Source organism: Rhinatrema bivittatum, chromosome 12 (genome assembly GCF_901001135.1).
Source record: "Rhinatrema bivittatum chromosome 12, aRhiBiv1.1, whole genome shotgun sequence".
NCBI classification, from domain to species: domain Eukaryota; kingdom Metazoa; phylum Chordata; class Amphibia; order Gymnophiona; family Rhinatrematidae; genus Rhinatrema; species Rhinatrema bivittatum.
In genome coordinates, this window is record NC_042626.1 from 40,297,409 (window position 1) to 40,309,421 (window position 12,013).

At 42.0% G+C, this 12,013-nt stretch overlaps 1 protein-coding gene across 1 annotated transcript in view; it reads left to right on the forward strand.

The window, feature by feature from the left end:
• The first annotated feature begins 1,710 nt into the window (after positions 1-1,710).
• The window catches only part of ARHGAP32 (Rho GTPase activating protein 32), a 694,843-nt gene continuing 684,540 nt past the window's right edge, over positions 1,711-12,013 (forward strand). The window contains exon 1 of the mRNA XM_029573155.1: positions 1,711-1,969. The gene's annotated coding sequence lies outside the window, so the exon portion shown is untranslated. The remainder of the gene's footprint in view (positions 1,970-12,013) is intronic.

The following is a 12,013-nucleotide window of genomic DNA, read 5'->3' on the forward strand; positions in this document are numbered from 1 at the left end:
GCACGTCCGTCCACAGTCTTATTAACCAGTGGTGGTCCATCTCCTGGGTTTTCAGTGGTGAACACTGAACTGAAGTATTAGTTTAATATTTGTGCCATTTCACCGTCGTGCTCCACATACCGATCTGTGTTATCTCTTAATCTCAGTATGCCTCTCTGGACTTTTCTCTTTTCACTGCTGTATCTTAAAAACGTTTGGTTTCCTTGTTTAACCTCTTTGGCAAATCTTCCTCCTCTTGACTTTTTGCTTCCCTAATTTCTTTTTTTGTTTCTTTCATTTTCTTCAGATATTCTACCCCTTGTTCTTCTATTTGGGACCTCTTGTATTGCTCGAATACCATTTTTTTTTTGTTTTTGTTTTTATAATGTCTTCCACTTCCTTTGTGTATCAGATTGTTTTTTTTTCTTTCTTTTACTTTTGCTTACATGTTTAGCATAAAGATTTGTTGCATTTTAGATTACATCTTTTATCTTGGCCTATTGTAGCTCCACCCTAGGCACTTCCCCATTTCAGCAAAGTCTGTATTTTTGAAATTCCAAACTCGAGTCTTTGTATGACTGGTACACCTTTGAACCACATCGTTTTATGATCACTGGTGCCGAGATGGGCTCCCACCCGGACATTTGATACATTTTCTTCATTAGTGAGCACCAAGTCAAGTATGACTCCCTCTCTAGTGGGTTCTTTTACCAGTTGTTTGAGCTGAGCTCCTTGCAGGGAATCCACTATCAAATGAAGCCTGTCCCTTTAAGACCAGTGGTTTCAGAGATAAGCAGTCCCAAGGCACCTTGCACTCACTAGGGACTTTATTGTTGCTCTTGCAGCTCCAGTGGTGTGAATGTCTGGTCGTTGCCTAGGTAAGTTTCCGTTTTATACATTTCTAACTGGAGACAGCTACTGTTTGTAAGTTGTTCGTGTTTCTCAAATTCGGGATTGTAGAAGTGCCAATGTGTCCCAGAACAGCAGCCATGCGACTGTGCAGCTTCTCCCATCCAAGGTGGTATCCTCGAAGAGCTGAGTTTCAGACATCTCCATCCTATTACCTTTGTAATTTGATGGAGATGTCTCCTGCTACTAAAGCTGACAGCGTGTAATCTGTTTTTCTTAGTGTTAAAGCTGACAGCATGTGCTATTTCGTCTGGCTTTTTGTGACCGATTCGAATAAAATAAATTGGCATTCCCAAACTGGAGGCATTGTTTTTTTACGCGCGAATGGAAGCGCTCAGAAAGAAATGTCTTAATAGAAGAAAGAACTGAAGCTGTTTTGTTTGCCTGTATACGAAGTACTGGATGTAGTTTCCGGGGACCCTGCTCCTGCTGTAGCTGCTGATTTGAATATCTGTGCAGCTACCTTTAGTCACTGCTGACAGGAGGGGGGAGGGGGCAGAAAGCGCGTTGAAACCTCCATATCCCAGTCCTGGTTGGAAACGTTCTCACAGCTCAGCCTGCAGTGGATCTTGCACTGCTGGATCCCTGCTGCATGGCATCAGCTCGAGTTTTGTAAAGATATTTATTGTGATTGCCTTTCTATAAGATAGCCTGGTTTTGATTTATACATTTTTTTGCACTTTTCCAGTCGTCGGTGCTGTTTTAATTTTAATTAATTTTTTTTTTTTTTTTTTTTGCTTCTTTGCACTGGTAATGGAAGCCGGTGACTGAAAGAAGTCACGCCCCGGACCTCCTCCGTCCTTTCTCCTCCCAGCCTTTTACAAGGGGGGGAGGGGAGCGTGGCTGGCTCCTTTGATTCTGCAATAAGTAGAAAGCTGTGAGCGGCTGGTTCGGTCCCAGGCAGGCAGGTCGGTCAATTCTTCCTCTCGGTGCGGGCTGGGCCAGTCCGGATCATGTGGCCCCCGTGTGAGTTAAAGAAACCGAGCTCAGCAGACAAAGATCCGTAGCGGAAACGGGAGCGATTGCGCCCCACCCCCACCCCCCTCGCCCAAGGAAGCGGGGGCTGCTCTTCGCCGCGCAGGTAGGTGGAAGGGGCTGCCCGACCCGACGCTGCTGCATAATTCGTATTCAGCCCACAGTTTCCGCCAAGAACCAGAACAGCAGATTTTGCTTTATTTCTTCTAAATTCCTTGCATTGTGGAAGTTTGAGATTCTGTTTGCATTATCTTGCACCTGCTCCCGGCCAGTGTTTGAGTAGAGTTACCAGAGGCTGCCTGGGTGCCAGAGATAAGAAATGCTTTCACCTTCTCTGGATGTGCAATAATAACCCACACATGAATTTTGTAGAGATCTGGAGAAGGCATTTTTTTTTTTTTAATGCACAGTTTGGCATCGTGATTGCTGACAACCTAAAACAGGGATTTGCAGTACTGGTGTGTGTCGGAGGGGATTAAATACACCTCATAACTGATCAATACTAGTTCATTTCTTTGGGAGATGTAGGCCTCTCCCTTATTTCTTTTAAAAATAAAACGCCTCTTATCAGCTTTAAATTATTGGCAATGTATATTTTGGAAATATGAATGTGTTAATTTTATTTTAAGGATCTGTGTGTGTTCAGTAAGAGACATGTTTGGTCTCTCTAATTCTGAGGTTATCAGACTGGCCCTATAGAAGTTGTTCTGAAGGCAGTAATTAGACTTTTTTTTTTTAATGTGCCTTCTTTATTTTTTCCAATGAACAGAGTTGATGGTTTTAAGGGACAATGAGGACCCACGATTTTTTGTTTTATGTTGATGCTGCCAGCCCCCCCCCCCCCCCCAATTGCTTTAGGCTTCCAGTTCAGGCAAAAGCAGGGTTGGGATAGGGCACTATTTAAAAGTAACCAAGGACTTTATCCCCCCCCCCCCCCCCCCAGTTTATCGCTTCCCAACTTAACTTTAGTCAAGTCATTGCAGCCCAGTCTTCAGCTGGGTGCCCCAGGTTTCCTGGGCCCTAAATCTGGCCACTAGATGTTGCCATTGCACAATGACTAGGACTTCCTCCCCCTCCTCAAAGAGCTGGGGACGTTGCTTCGGTGGCGTTTCTGGCCAGCCTGGAGAGTGGAAGATGTAAGTTGGAATCAAACCAGGTCCCGTCACATGGCAGAGCCCAGGACTGCTATCGGGCCAGCCTGTATTTTAAATCTGAAATGTTTGCTTATTTTTTTTTTTTAGGCATGTTTCAGTATGAAGTGGGTGCGTTATTTATTGTCACCGCGGCTGTCTGTGTACCTTTGTCAGGTGTGCATGTGTATGGACAGATGGAAAAGACCGGGGATGGACATGGGAAGGGTAGAGAGTAAGGGGCCTGTCTAATTGTGCTGCCTCGGCCCAGTGCAGGGCAGGTACCTAGTGAGAGGGGCGATCTGGTGAGATGTGTAGGCCTCTGGGGATGTTGCTTTGCAGGCTGAAGATAATGGCACCTAGTGTACTCTGCAGGGAGCATGCATTTCTCAGACTTGTTTTTTAAAGCTAAAATTGTTTTCTCTGATTTGGAGGCTGATTGCCTTTTGACACTGAAGTGTGTTTATTCAGATTCTCTTGGTTATTCTTACAGTTATGGTGATTCTGTTTTTGAATTGCACATATGAAATATGTTCAGATATTGCGGATTTCATTTAGTTTTTAAATACCAATATACATCATACACTTGGATGGCCATAAACACTTTCCTTCGAACATGTATCTTCTGTTTACACACACGTACACTGTGCGTGTGTGTGTATTTTGTGATTGCAAATTGTATTCCTTTTAGGGTTTGTGAACCATTTTTCAAGTGGAGTTAAGAGTTTCAAAATCAGATTACTAGCATCCCAGTGATGATTTCTAAGGGAAATGTAATGTCTCTTACCTAGGAATATTTCAGTCTTTCTGAATCTGTTGTGATTGCAAATTGATGATTTCTTTCTCTCTCTCTTTTTTAAAGGAAACTTGTGCAGGTGTTGGGGTTTTTTTTTTTTGTGCTTAAACTTCTAGTCTTTCTTTGCTTTTTTTTTATTTTATTTTTTTAATTCTTCATTCTCAGTAAACATGCTCTTTCAGTATGTTGTTTTACTGGCACTTTTAGTGGGACTAACCCAAGCAGAAGTAGCATTCAAAACTTGTAAACACTATTATCCCCTCAGGAAAGAAATAAAAATCAACACATGAGATGGATTGGCATGGTTTTTTGTTTTAACTGAGGAGTTGCCCAGTGGTTAGAATAATGTGCTGGGAACCAGCAGACTTGGGTTCAGATCCTGCTTGTCCCACTAATGCTCCTGGTTACTTGGGGTAAGTCACTTTTATCTCCTGTGGTCTCAGACTCATTTAAATTTGAAGTTCTTTAGGGCAGGGATTCATTATGCCTCTACTGAATGTAACATAATGTGAAGTTCCCTAGTGTAGAGCATTCTCTAAATGCTGAAATAAATGTTATTAAGGGGGGTGCTATTTTTATTCACACACTAAGTGATAGGTGGGAAGCTAATCAAATGAACTGGGGTGTAGCACTGAGGGTCCTGGCATTTGCTTCTTAACTGATGCAAACGAAAATGCAGGACTTGATATAGTGCTAAAAAATGGAATGCGCCCCCTTTCCCCCTCGCCCCCCCCCAAAAAAAAAAAAAAATCATGACGAAACACGAGGAAGTAAGGAAAGATCATCATATTGTGTTTCCTTACTTCCAGCGTGTCATGTTGTGATGGGAGTGGCATTGACTTTCCCTTTCAAGGACCTGTTGGGAGCCCTGATCCTGGGTGTCAAATGTAATATCTGATGATACCTCCAAGCCTGACCTGAACTGATACTGAGGTAGTTCACTTCTCCTTTTTCTTCTTCTTTTGATTACTGCTGCGTTGCACTTGCAGCTCAGTCGGATCAATGTGGAGCAATAAGTCTTCATTTGTACCTTCCCTGGGACTATTTCCACTACGCTACATATCCCCCTCCCCCAAGTATCCCTAGTATGGTCCTAGGCCAGGGGCCATGCACCAGGACGACTCCTGGAACCCTGCAGTCGTGGGCCATGAAGCCGGCCACCAAGTGTCACCCTTAAGCAGTAACCACAACTCCCTCCCCCCTCCACCCCGGGGGCCATCCTGAGGAGGTAGAAGATCTGATCTGGGGAGCCTTTTGCATGGCTGTGCATAGCACTGACACAGTGTAGCTGGGCTGAACTTATGTTTTGTTTTTCAGTCTAAACTGAGTCAATGTAATAAAACAGCACTTTGGACAGAGATTCGCCAGTGCACAGCTGGAGCTCAGAAACCCAATAAATTGAATTTTAATGGTGAGGATGTTTTTGACACTGGAATCCTTCATAAACAGCTTAAGAAGAATCAGAAAATGTGTTCTATATAACACCCTAGAAAGTCAGTCATGCCTCTCCGTTTAGTTTTACATGGATTAAGTCATTTTTATCCCATGTTTAATACTATTTCAGAACCCAGCACAGGCTATGAAAGAGATGAATGGTTCTGTGCTTTGAGGCCCTCTCCCCACCTTCATTTTAATGCTTCTTCTGATTTCTGCCCTTCCTCTACTACCTCCACCTACCATAAAAACATTTGCATACAATATAAACTGCCAGCATGCAAACCCCTTTCCTCAGCTGGTCATTGATTTCTTAGCTGATTTGTTAAATATTTACTGTGGCTATCAGATACAGGTTTCAAGTGAAGACTCTCTTAAATTTTTAAATTACCTGGTCAGGTTGCTAGACTAAGAAGAGATTAGCATGCACTAAAATATTGAATATTCATGCTTCCTCTGTGACCTTTTAAGCAAATAAGGAAAGACAGAAAATTTAAAAAAAAGGTACAGAGGTGAGGGGTTTGCACCAAATTTCTGTCCACCTCTCTCTTTTAGATATGTGGGACTGTCTCACTCTTTCATCCCCAGGAGTCTCGATGCTCTCGCCCTTATTAAAGCCTCATCAGTCTTACTCCCTCCCCCAGTCCATTCCCACTTCTCTTTCCTCCCAGTTGTTCCCACCCATCTTGCCTCTCTTTCCCCCCCCCCAGTCCATTCTTGCCTTTGTCTCCCTTCTCCCAGTTCTGCCCCACCAGTGTCTCTCTCTCTCTCTCTATCAGTCCATCCCCATCAGTTTTTATCAGTAAGCATTACTTAATATTGTTTTACACATTATTGTTATTTCTTTATTAATATATTTTCCGTATATGGCATATAACTGAATGAAAAAATAGAGATGCTTGTGGGGGAGTCTGCAAAACTTTTGGAGGTTGAAAATGGGGGTCCATGCTCCCCAAAAGGTTGACAACCCCTGCTTTAGTACATCTAGCCCAAAATGCAAGTGGGTTATAAGCAAATTGTGAAATTCGAGTAATTTCCTTGGAATCCTTATGCTGGGGAGCATTCTTTTTTTTTTTTTCCTCCTGTTCCTTTGGGCTCCAAGCCCAGCTGGAGCTGGCCACCTTTGGGTTATGGCAGCATGAGTCTTCACAACTACCTGCGGTATTTCCCCATGCCTACTCAGTCCAACCATTGCAGTAATTGTGCTTGGCCAGAACTTGTAATTGTGGTCCCTGCATCCGGCTGCTGGGCAGTGGCTGGGACTTCCTTTCCCATGGGGGGGGGGGGGGGGGGTGAAGGAGGGGGGCTGTGATGCAGAGCATCCCCTAACTGCAGCTGGCCTAGGGAGCAGAGCCCTGATCTGGAGATCAAGCCCTAGGTCTTCTCCGTGACTGCTCTCAGTGCTGACATTGAACTTCCTGTGTCTTTTTTTTTTTTTTCACAGTTGCAAACCCATAAGGCATCAGTGTTACTGAAATAAAATGCAAAGCAGTATTGAAAACATTTACCATCTACCCTACTCCTGTAGGGTTCGGTGCCTCACAGGGAAATTTATCTAAAATGTATTAGTACAGAACAAAAGAAAATGGCCAGTAATAAGATCCAAAGCAGAAACCAAGGCCCGTGAAATTGACAAGTTGACATTTGAACATTTTTAACTGGTCCTGCTGCTATAAGGTCCATAGAATTATCTTCTGTGGTAACAGCTGGATGAATTTGAGAAACATAAGATGAATAATAAAACAAAAACAAAACACACTTTGATTTTCCTTGGGTAGCTAGAGGGAGGATGTTTATTGCTTTGTGGTGGACCCTTGACAATGGCTCGCTGCAGATGGCTGCTGAAAAACCTGATCCATGGATCAAAAAGAGGGAAGATTACACCTGACTTCATATCCACATATAAAACCAGCTAAGGACATTTTATTTGAAGTTTGCTTTTTTTTTGTCCTTTTAGGCTATTTTCTTTGCTTTATTGCTCTCCCTTTTTTTCCTCCTCTAGACACCCCCCCCCCCCCCCATAGAGCTTCCTGTTTTTGTTTCCTCCAGGCATTCATCTTCCCAAGCTTTTTCCCTTTCTCCCCCCTCCTCCCCCCATCTCCCATGCAGGCACGCTCCTCCTCTGCATCTCAGCAATAGGGTTCTGCTGGTGGCCATCTCTCTGGCCCATGCCCTGCCAATGTCTTTTCCATTGGGTGTCGGGGGCCCTGCTTCCTGTGCCAGAATTTGTCTCCGTTTTTATGTGCAAAAGGACAGTGCTATGCAGAAAGTCTGGTTATAAATTTTTTTTTTTTTTGTTTGACTTGGCAATTTCTTCTTCCTCCTTTGTACATCAGCTGAGGGATCTGGCATCCTGTGTCTTTTTTGTTTTTTCAGCTACCTAGGCTTTTTCCCTCTTATTTATTTTCTTTTAATTATCTAAGCTGAGAGCAAAACAAAGTACAATAAAATTAACCTAATTAAACTTTCCAATGTATATCTTAAAACAATGTGATTCAACTTCCTCCTCATAAGAACATAAGAACATGCCATACTGGGTCAGACCAAGGGTCCATCAAGCCCAGCATCCTGTTTCCAACAGTGGCCAATCCAGGCCATAAGAACCTGGCAAGTACCCAAAAACTAAGTCTATTCCATGTTACCGTTGCTAGTAATATCAATTAATACATGTACTAATACATACTAGCAATATATGAAAAAATATACATTTTCTATACCCCTACAATAATGACATGCTTGCCTAACCAGTAGGTACATCATTCCGTTTAAAAGCTTTTGCATGCAGGGTTCAAATCCCGACAGTGCTTCTTGTGAGGGGCAAGTTGCTTCACCTTCTTTGGCCCCTGGTTGGAAGCTTAGGAAGGCATTTACCTCTTGGTAACATCTCTAGTGCAGCAATACCATGTGGTATTTTAAATAGTCTTTTCAAACCTCTTCCCCCCCCCCCCCAATATCACAGGTATGGTAATGATCATAAGAATTGCCGTGCTGGGTCAGACTAGTACAAGGTACCATCCCATAACATAGATCTAGTTCCTGTTACTCATTCCCAGTAATAGCAATAACTTCCTTTAGACTACCTGGCTAATAATGTATTATGGACGTTTCCTCCAGGAACTTGTCCAATCCTCTTTTAAACCCCACTATGCTAGTCACCTTAATCACGTCCTCTGGCACAGATTTCACAACTCAATATAGTACGCTGAGTGAAGAAGTATTTTCTATGATCTGTTTTGAATCTTCTAGTTGTTTGCTTTAGGAAATGCTCCAGAAAACTATCTCCTTTATTTACCTGTTCCACCCCACTTATGATTTTAAAATTGCCTATCATTCCCTCTCAGCTGTGTCTAGTCCAAACTGAAGAGCCCTAGCCTGCGTAGCCTCTCATCATGGGAGAGATTATCCATCCCTTTTTATTTATTTAATTGCTTTGATATCTCACAGCTTTCAAAGAATGGTTCCATATGGGTTACAGTAATACAGTGATACAATCATAAAATCATATATATAACATTTAAAACTCAAAATTAACAAATACATAAGACCACTTAAAACTATGTAAGAAACTTAAAAAAACTGAAAAGGTGCCAGCAGAACATTATTTAAAAGTCTCCCTCAAATATAGTTCCTTCAGCTTCTTCCTAAATACTTTAAAATCTTTCACACCACAGTTGTACAGGGAGGGCAATCCAGAGAGAGGGTCGGGCATAGCAGCATGTGTGTGTGTGTTAATTGCAATCTGTAACCATGTGTTACAGGGATTGCTAACATGTTCGCCTACTGATCGTAAAGCCAGAACTGGAGCATAAGACTTTAATAGAGGAATTATCTGAAAATAATAATTTGTGAACAATCACTAGCAGTTTGAACTGGGAATGCCATTTCATTGGCAGCCAATGAAAGCCAATTAAAACAGGGATAATATGATCAGACAGCCTAGCACTCATTAAAAACCTAGTAGCTGCATTTTGTACCATTTGTAACCCACAAATTTGGGTCTTGGGCATGCCAAAATACAAGCTATTTCAGTAATCTAATTGTCCATTAAGTAGAGTCTGCAACACTGTTCGAAAAGAATTTAAAAGGCAGAAACGTCTTTAATAGTCTTATAGTTTGAGCCTGTATAATCCTGCTCTATCTTTCTAATGTGGGCTTTCATAGTAAGTTGAGAATCCAATATTATCCCGAGATTTTTGGCCTTAAATCCTGTTGGAAGATCTACAGTAGTATTTCCCAACCTTTTCAAGTCCAAGGCTGTAGTGAGTAGGAAAATTGATGATTATTTTGTCATATAAATAAACATGTTGTGTAATCTAAGCATAGAAGTTTTACATAAGTCTGAGAATAAGCAAATAAAGCATACAATATTAGAGATGCATTAAAGAGTATATTCACAAAAATACTTCCCTCACGATTCCCAGTGTGATTTTTTTTTTTTTTAATCTGGGACCACAATGCGTTGGGAAATCAGCAATAGCTCATCAGGCACTTCATTAATCACTGTTAATGTCCAAAGTTGTTATTCTGAGCTATACTTTCTCCAATTTTAAACAGTTAGCTTGAAGTTAATTCTTGTGACCTTTGCTGTAGTTTCTCCTCTGGGCCATTCCCGTGTGTTCTCGAGGCCCCAACTGTTTGTTATCACATCAGCAAACAGCTAGGTGTGGCCAAGAGGCTAGTGTCCTGTTTTCCTCAGATGTCTCCACAGTCAGTCTTCTGAGTAACTGCTCTCCAGTATACCTGATCTCAGGACTTGTTTTTTTTTTTTTTACAAGCAGTTTAAGAAAAATGGCATATTTATTCTCAGAACTTATAGGTCTTATATCAATTCCTTTCTATCGTGGTACAATATTCTTTACGCAATCTAACTTCCTCCTTAAAGTAATTTCCCACAAAGGCACACCTACATTTACAAAATTGTTGTATGCCACTCCAACCTGCAGAGAGTAGGCACTAAGGATATGGAGAGGACTCATATCATCAAAAGAAGACATAGGGAAGCACTGAAAGCCCCACCAATCTCTCTTCCAAAGTTTATAACAAAGGAAGAGAGGAAACAAAATGCATATGAACTCATCACAATGGACCAGATCTCTCCTATATACAAGTGCAGGATAAGGGCGAAATTAGTGTGGTGTAGGCAGCTGGCAGCCAGCTAACAGGGTCATTCTTTATTCTGCGATATGCCAGTATTGTGTGCAGTACGGCTTTATCGCCCATGATAAGGCCCTATCACACAGCGGTATTATTCTAATTAGGGGAAGGGGAGGAGCGTGGGTGGGGTTTGGGCGGAGTTATCTCCCGGCAGCGCTGTGGGCGATAATGTTTTTCACATTATCACTGGCAGCACCGTGGGAAATAAGTACACCGTTTCCCGTGGCACTATGGGGGTGATAGTGTGCGGCGGACAAAACCACACCGCCACGATGCAGCTGGCTGCCCACTATTGCTTCCCCGCCCATTTTTTTTCATGCCTCTAGGGGTAAGTTAGTTACCTTAGCTGTCACATGTGGCTGCTAGCTCCTTCACTACTGCTATTCCCAACACTCTGGATAAGTCACATCCAATTCTCAGTGCATTCTTTCCCCATTTCACTCAGCCTAGAATTGGACAGAAGGTGGAAGGACTCATAGGAGGAGGCTCAGGAGGGGGAGGATGAGGAGGTACTGTGTGCAATGTGCGTGCTCCACAAAGCAGGGGCCAGCTATCCATGCCCTGACACTGTTCATTAATTACACCACTCTGGGCTCATGCTGTAGCTTGGAAGAGGCATGCATGATTTACACATGTTCTCACAAAGGAGCTCATATATGTTTAAATGCCGCCACCACCACCACCATCTTTTGTTGCTGCAAGGTGCTAAGTAGAGAGCCCAAGTGCTGGCCTGGATCTGAGCATCAGGCAAGGTGATTTTTCTGTGGCACATCTGATCAGCTATAAAGGCACACGTGTGCCATAGCACACCAGTTGGGAAACACTGATCAACAGCATCATAAATTACTTTTGTCAACCATTCAAAGGTAACGTTTTACCTACTCATTGCAGGGTAGTCTTTGAAACATTCAGGACTAAAGAAATCTTACTTAACTAGTGACTCGGTGGTTAGAAGGATGGACATACATTTCTGGATAGACTGGAAGGAGAGAGATGGATGTACATTTCTGGAAAGCCAATTCTGGAAAATGACCACACACAGGGAATAAAAATCTGAATATTTATTTTTTTATTTAGTTATTTTATATACTGTCATTCCAAATAAAGATGACAATAGTTTACAACATGACATACATATTATAGCATGACATATACAATAACTTCATGTAATCACATAAAACACATACTATACATCGGCATTAACATTGACTTAATGTAATCAATTGAGATATGAATCTACGGGGATATTCTAGTGTTTTGATAAGAGGTTAGTGGTTTATAAGATATGTTTCAGATTTTTTATTTTGGCGGCATTGGGATGTGATGGGCTATTTAGTTCTATTGATAGTTTATTAGTGTCTTTGAAAATCATCTGCATAGTAGAAATAAATCAACCCGAGAGTCTTTAAAACTTTCCCCAGTGTGTACAAATAAATATTAAATAAAATAGACGATAAAGCTGATCCCTGAGGTACTCCCCATCCAGAAAAAGCAGCACCTATTTGAACACATTGCCTTCTTTTGGCCAAATAAAGATTTAAACCATGACAGCACTACACCTCCTATCCCAAGTTGTTGGAGGCAGGTAATCAATGTATTATAGTTTATAGTGAGAGGAGAAGCATATCATGCTATG